Below are 8,165 nucleotides of genomic sequence, written 5' to 3'. Positions count from 1 at the left end.
ATAAACAACATAATTTTGTATTTATACCCGTATTATACACAACTTCTGGATGTATTTACTATTCGTATATACCAATAGTAAAACATCATTTTCAACCTTTTTAGTCATGGAGGAACATGTTTAACAACTCTTAACATCTAGTATTTAACTTCTAGCTAAAATATCAATTTGGAATCTCTTTATATCTATATATATATGACATTTTATATCTATATCTATATCATTTCCATTCTAATTTTTATTCTAAGATTTTACTCCCTAAAAACACACACTTGAAAGCCTTTGTTCTACTACTTCAATTCAGCAAAAACACTTCAAATATAAGTCTTAAAACAACCTAAAATTATCATAAGAAAAACCAAACAAGAACACTTCATGAAGATCATCCATTTCAAGTTTATACTTTCAATCTTTTGAACCCATTTCAAAAACTCTTTGAAGATCAAGAATTATACTTCCTTTCTAGTAGCTTTATCCAAGTAACTTGAGGTAGTAACCTTATTCATAATTTTATTCGATTCATATTCATAAAGCTATCTTATTTTGAGTTATAAATTATAACAACGAGAACATAGTTTGAATTATTTCAAACTTGTTCGCAAACTAAATAGATCCTTCTAACTTAACTTTTAAAACACTTTAAGACCTGTAATATATCATAATGATATGCTAACTTAACAAGATATAACTTGTTTTTACAAAGAACACCTTAAAACTGAATCTACGTCGTCGGAGTGCAACCGGGGGCTGTTTTGGGTTGGATAATTAAAAACCATCTTGAACTTTGAATTGGAGGTTTATTTTCTGGAAAAATGATTTTTACTATGAATATGTTAACGCATAAAAATTTTATGATTTAACTCAAAGTATAAGTATTTTTAGAAAAATAATCATTTAAGGTTGTTTACATGATGGAAAATGATTAACTTCATAAGTTTCACCAAAGTTTGACCTATGACCTGTGATTTTGAATACAAACTAAGGTATTTACAGTTCATATTCTTAAAGAGGGACTCGATCCAAGGAAGTGGCAAGTTGAACCAACGAAAACGGAGTTGTAACGAAGAAACTATGACCAAAACGAAATCGGATATCCAAGACTAATTTAGCTACGTGATTAATTGGAAAAAAATTAAATAAATCACATCTTTCTAAAATAACATGATATTTTATATATATGTACTCATAATTTAATTTTATATGGTTCAGGATCACCCGTAAACAATACGAGAAGATTAATCATAAGATCCCATGATTGTACGCAACACGTCATTTGACAACACCGGTACTTTATGTACGCAACACGTCATTTGACAACACCGGTACCGTGGGTCAAGATTAATCTCGACCAATACATATACGATGGGGTTTTTATTTATTTCATTGGGGGTTTATTAATCACCTAAAAATGAACCATTTAAAATTGAATTACTAATATCGAACTGCTAACTACGGACTAAGGAATTATTAAAAGTATTATAAGTATATATACGTGACGATTGTTTAAAAAGAAAAGGTATTGATATATTATATATGGTTAGGTTTGTGATATCAATCGGAGACCAAGTCAAAATTACATATCTTCAAGACGAAAGTGAGTATATAGTCCCACTTTTAAACTCTAAATATTTCGGGATGAGAATACATGTATTTTTATGTTTTACGTTATGGACACAAGTAACTGAAAAATATATTCTACGTTGAGTTGTACCACTGGCATATTTCCCTGTAGCTTGGTAACTAATATTTACAGCGGTATTGTAAACGCGAATCCTGTTGATAGATCTATCGGGCCTGACAACCCCAACCGGACTGGACGACCAGTATTCAACGGTTGCACAGTACTTCGTTTCGTGACTACACTTGGTACGGTGTAGTAAGATTTCATAATAAAGGGAATATGCGACGTGATTAAATGTTAAGTATGGTTACCAAGTGCTCAACCACTTAGAATATTTTTATTAAAATGTTTATATATGAAATCTTGTGTTCCATTGTTATAACGCTGCTAGCATCAAACCTATATATCTCACCAACCTTTGTGTTGACGTTTTAAAGCATGTTATTCTCAGGTACGAATTAAGTCTTCCGCTGTGCATTAGCTCATGTTAAGGATACTACTTGGAGTTGATCATCGCAAAGGGACCAAATGTTTATGACTTCGTCCAGGAGGATTAGGACGGGTCGTCACACACAACGTTCTACATCAACAGTTATATATATACATATAACGTCTATCTCCTGAACTTATATACTTCAATTTTGAATTTCTGAAAAACACCCAGTCCGTGAATCAATTCTAGGAGTTTTGAAAAGCTGATGAAGCAGCAAAAACTGTAAACGACCTTAACAATCAAAAGTTTGACGATAAAGAATAGTGTGTCGAGAAAAGCTCAGAAAAAGAGAAAAATTTTGTACTGAAAAACGGATTGAGCAAACCATGAAAGAGACTGTGGACAGATCACAAGAAATAAACCTATAATCCAGATATTCCAGTATCTGATAAAATCTTCCATGAATACCTTGCTCCTTATTTATTTTAAATCTTTGCGGAAAAATTTCAAAATATTATCATATCTTTATTATAAATATCTTCAATATTTCTGAAGATATCTTCATAACTATTCTTGTTCGAAATCACTTATCTTTTCGTGCTATCTGTGCTACATCATAAAGGAAACTGTTTTAGTTTCTATATTTCTATAACCTTCGAGTTTAAACCATGAATGTTTTTGAAGTAGTGTTGGGAATTGAAGCATGAGTTAGTATAATATAATGACGCCTGATCAACGTGGTTATATTACAGTAAGTCATGCTGAGTTTCTAATGGAACGTGATGATTCACAGATTATACCATCATCATGTGCCATGTTACACAATTCTTTCATTCTATTTCACCTCTAAACATATCAAGAACATATTTTCTTGATAGTTCTATCTCTTCCGTGATACCGGTATTTTACCAAATTAAATCGTGCTATTATAATTCATTTATGCTTAAAACATTAGTTATGTTCATTAGAAATTTAGTACCTACAATCGAGACATCTTAATCACTTTACTTAAAGTCGAGAAGAGAAAACAAAAGGATGGAGCTCAGAAAAATAAGGGAAAATACAAAGCTCGATAACAACACAGAAATTACAAACCGTGTATATCAATGCGTATAGCAATATAAAGACACGGGAGAATGATAAATACAACAATCCCTAGAGCATAGTAGAAATAAACAGATTCCTCCGGAGGAAGATGGAAGAGAAGGAGGATGGTGGCGAATGTCAATATCAGGTCAAGAACCAGAACTGGATTGAGCATTTTCACAATCTTTTGAATGTATGAATTGGGGGAAGAAAGTAGAGATAGTAAATAAAATAATGAGACGGAAGAGGTAAATTTATAGTGGAAATATCAGACAGAGCAATCGAGACAGATTTCCGTATTTAATTAATGAGGATCCTAATCTCCTTAAATCCCGAAAAATCAAATCTTATATAGATTTCGAAGATTTTCTTTACATTCCTTGAAATTCGGGAATCAACTGTGACTACGTCATTAGTTGAGACGAAACTTTATTTTCTCAATTCCATCTTTTATGATAGCTTCACTCATACTCTTCACGTAATCGAATTGATCTATCCATATTAATCAATGATGATAAAACTCTATTTATCAACTCATATTCGTCATGAAAACATTCTTATTATCAGCCATTACAACCTCTATCAAATTTCGGGACGAAATTTCTTTAACGGGTAGGTACTGTGACGACCCGGATTTTTCCGACTACTTGATTATACTATCTACAAGATTTAATAATTCCGACATGATAAGCAATGAATTTTAATAAGTCTTGAACCTCCGGAAAGAGTTTTACACAAGCTTTTGGTCACCCTTTTATTCCTACGATTCACGAACGTCTTAACTTGTATTAATTATATATATGTATATATATGTATATATATATTTAACTTGAAAATATGATAATTAAATATCTCATTAAATATATTAACAAGGTATTATACATGCATTTTCATACTACTAATTTAAAGAGTTTTCTAACAATATATATGTTACTTTTTAAACGACGTAATTAACTTATGTTAAAATGTATTTACGTACAATGTATTATGAGTATAAATACATCTTTAAAAGTATTGAATACACTTAATAATATACAAATACAGATAAGGGATAGCTATATTCGTATTTCCGTTCATTTTTCTCAAGAATTCTACTCGTATTTATACGGTATTTATACGGTATTTATACAGTATTTATACGGTATTTATATGCATATTATACGCAGCTTCTAGAAGTATTTACTATTGGTATATACCAAGAGAAATCTAAAATTACGTATTTATATGGTATTTATACGCGTATTATACGCAGCTTCTAGAAGTATTACTATTGGTATATACGAATAGTAATCTACAATTATTGATGTATTATGTCATGCATGACCTAATGGTTTTTAACTTATCTTAGATATTTTTCACTAAAAACCAAATTTATGAGCCTATAAATAAGCACCATTTCTAACTCATTTTTACACATTCATTTTCCAAATTTTACTTACAATTTTCACACACACTTGCAAGAACTCTCTCATTCTTTGTTCTACTACTTAATTCCAGCAAGTTTACATTCTAAACTTGAGGTAAAAACTCTACTTCAACTCTTGTTCAATACATATGTTTATAGCTATCTATATAAAAGTTTATAAACTAGAACATAGTTTAGTTGATTCTAAACTTGTTTGAAAAAAAAATCTAATCTTTCTAGCTTAACTCTAATAACACTTATTTATATGTATTATGATGTTATATTAAGTTAATATAAGAACTTATAACTTTTACATATGAAGAACACCTTGAAACTTAACATATATCGTTTAATCTCCATTCGGTAAAAAGCGGGCTATTTTGGGTTGGGAATTAAAAACCTATCTTAGACTTTGAATTCGAGGCTAAGACTTTGAAAATATGTTAATATATGTAATTAAGACTTCCAGTAATGTTTTCATGATTTTAGACAAAGTGGAAGTATTTTATCAAAAATCATATATCGGGTGGATGCCGAGATTCTTCCAAATCTGACCACCGGCACAAAAAGAGGGTAAAACTCTAAAAATTACTACTTGGGTTAAAATTTTTGAATTGGTTTTGAAAAATTAACTTCTTAAGGAATCCATAGCAATTTGATTCACTTTAAACGGAGTTGTAATGAGTATTTGGCGAGCAAAACAAAATCTGCTAAAATTAACATTGTATGGACGAAATTCATCTTATAAAAACTATATTAACCATATCCTTGCTAACTTTTCCTATATCCTATATATATTTGGACATGTTATCATTAGTATAATAATATATTATAATCTTGGTTAATTCCGAGATTGTATATTTATAATAATCTTGGTACGTTCCATGACAATACGTATACAATACGTTCGGATAAATCGAAAGAAACCATGTACACAATACGTCTGGGTTAATTCTAAGACAATACGCGTACCATGGGTCATGATTAAGTCTATAACAATACGTATACAATACGCCGTGGGGTAATTCTAAGATTATATATATATACCGATTATTGGACTATTGGATTATTGGATTATTGGACTGTTGACTTTTTGGACTATTTTGGACTACTAACAAAGGACTACTAACAATGGACTACTAACAAATAATGTTAAAAATTATTATATAAGTATTCTATGAACTTGCTATATTAATTTTGTTCACATGTATTATTATCTGAATCGTTATTATTGATATAGGTTTATGAATCCAAGGACGTCGGCTATATTTTAATAAGTTGAAAACTTGTTAAAACTATACTTTTACGACAGTGAGTATATAGTCCCATTTTTAAACTCTTCAATATTTTGAGATGAGAATACATGCATCTTTTGTTTTTCGAAATAGACACAAGTACTTAAATATATATTCTATGTTGAGTTGTACCTTTGTATATATCCCTAATAGTCTGGTAACTATTTGTTACATGTGGTTAACATGTAAGCACGAATCCTATTGATAGATCTATTGGGTTTGACAACCCCACTCGGGCTAGTTAGCACTAGTTCATAACGGGTGTTTTGTACTTCGTTTTACTACACTTGGTACGGTGTAGAGATAACTTTGAAAAGGGAATATGCACGGAAAACATCTGTTAAGTATGGTTACTGGGCGCTCAACAAACGTATAGAATATCTTTGCAGAAACGTTTATAACATGAAATCTTGTGGTCTATTATTATATCTTATGCTGACTTTAAAACCTATATCTCACCAACCTTTGTGTTGACAGTTTAAAGCATGTTTATTCTCAGGTCCCTAGAAGTCTTCCGCTGTTTGCTTATACGTTATACAAGCTACGTGTATGGAGTCATATATGCTTTATTCGAGAAAACTTTGCATTCACAAAATCATCATCTTGTATATTATTTTGACTGTATTGTCAATGAATGTATTATTGTAAACTATCATTTACGGAGATTGTCTATACGTAGAAATCATCAGATTTCAAAAACTTTGGATTTTATATATTCATTTATGGTGTGTCTTTCAAAAGAATGCAATTTTTACAAAACGTATCATATAGAGGTCAAATACCTCGCTATGGGACCAATGAATGATGTACTGCGTCTAAAGGGATTTGGACGGGTCATCACAAATTCGCAGGTTGGGATGCTTTTCAGAATTCCAGAATTGGAGTATGTAAGTCCAGGAGATAGACGTCATATGTAGGTATATAACAGTTGACGTAGAAACGTTGCAAAATTCGAAATAATGATTGATGCTTCCCGGTATGTGGTATGACAGTTGTTGTTACAAGACGTTGATGAGTATATGATAGATTTCAATGAATAATTATAGTGATATTTTGGAGGGATTTAAGTTGCAAAGTAACGAAGTCGCTGGTACGTTTATTGCTAATATAGTGGAACATAAAAGGTTCCCCGATAACAACGATAGAAAGGTAATCGTATATATCAAGTTTAATTAAGGTGTCTCTAAATGAAACGTCGAAGTTGTCTTGCTGAAGGTGTGACAAAACTAGATACTTGAAAAGGAATAGCAAAGTTATTTTCTGTAATAATAATGCCGAAGGATTTATCACGGATACGTGTTAAAGTCTTACTTAGGTTTAGAGAGCTTTCCAGGTGTATGACTATAAGTATAACTCTTTCTTTCTGTCGATAATGTGTGGTTGGTTCATCTTCTCGATTGATCAGTAGTTGGGGTATTTTCAAGAATCATAAAGGGTTTGATCGTGGGTGGTAATTGTCAATATACATGTGATGTTCAAGATGAAATCATTTAGGATTTTGGATGAAATGAATATATTTATGGGTTTATGAATAAAAGTGATGTTCTAGTACAGTTTTGAATTCAAAGTATGGTTTTGAAAGGTGTAAGAATCTAAGAGTGATGTCATCTGTTATGTCTTGGATTCTGATCTGTAAAAATCAGAATATGTAATTGAATCTGAATGAAAATGGTTGTTCTGATTTCTTTGGAAGAATGTATATCGTTGTGAAAGTAGTGAGTATAGATAATGAATATTGAATAATTGAAGAGTGTACAGTGTAACATATTAATTGTGAACTTAAATATTTCTCGGTGGAAGATGTTGGTGTTCGTGGAATTCTTGTGAACTTCGTAAGGTACGAATGATATTTTCTAAAAAGTTTCAGGTACATCTAAAATGAAAGTGTAAAATCAAACTTATAATTGAATAATACACTTGGTTTATTAGGGGATAGAATTCTTTGAGGTGATGCAGAGATTTAGGTTGTTAACGAAGGATGTATATCATGGCATTTTAGTAATGTGAATTAATCGAGTAGTATTTACCCTTCAAAATTCACACGTATCAGATTAGTATGAAAAGATATAATATGGTTTCAAAATTCATATATAAAATATATATATATAAATTCTTTGGAAAGAATGAGTTAATATTTCATAAATCGATAGTATAATATTCTTATTGGTGATTGATGTGTTGATATCTGCAGTGGTTATGGAACTTGTGGAGCTTGTGGTACTGCAGGTGTTGCTGATGATGGTGAGACTGCTGGTGATACGGGTGCTGTTGATGGGGGTACTGGTGATGCCGGTGGTGTTGCTGGTGCTTGTAAGTTGTGCACCA

This window comes from Rutidosis leptorrhynchoides, chromosome 5, assembly GCF_046630445.1.
Source record: "Rutidosis leptorrhynchoides isolate AG116_Rl617_1_P2 chromosome 5, CSIRO_AGI_Rlap_v1, whole genome shotgun sequence".
In the NCBI taxonomy this organism is placed as follows: domain Eukaryota; kingdom Viridiplantae; phylum Streptophyta; class Magnoliopsida; order Asterales; family Asteraceae; genus Rutidosis; species Rutidosis leptorrhynchoides.
The sequence above is the reverse complement of the archived record's forward strand: the minus strand, read 5'-3'. Positions refer to the sequence as shown.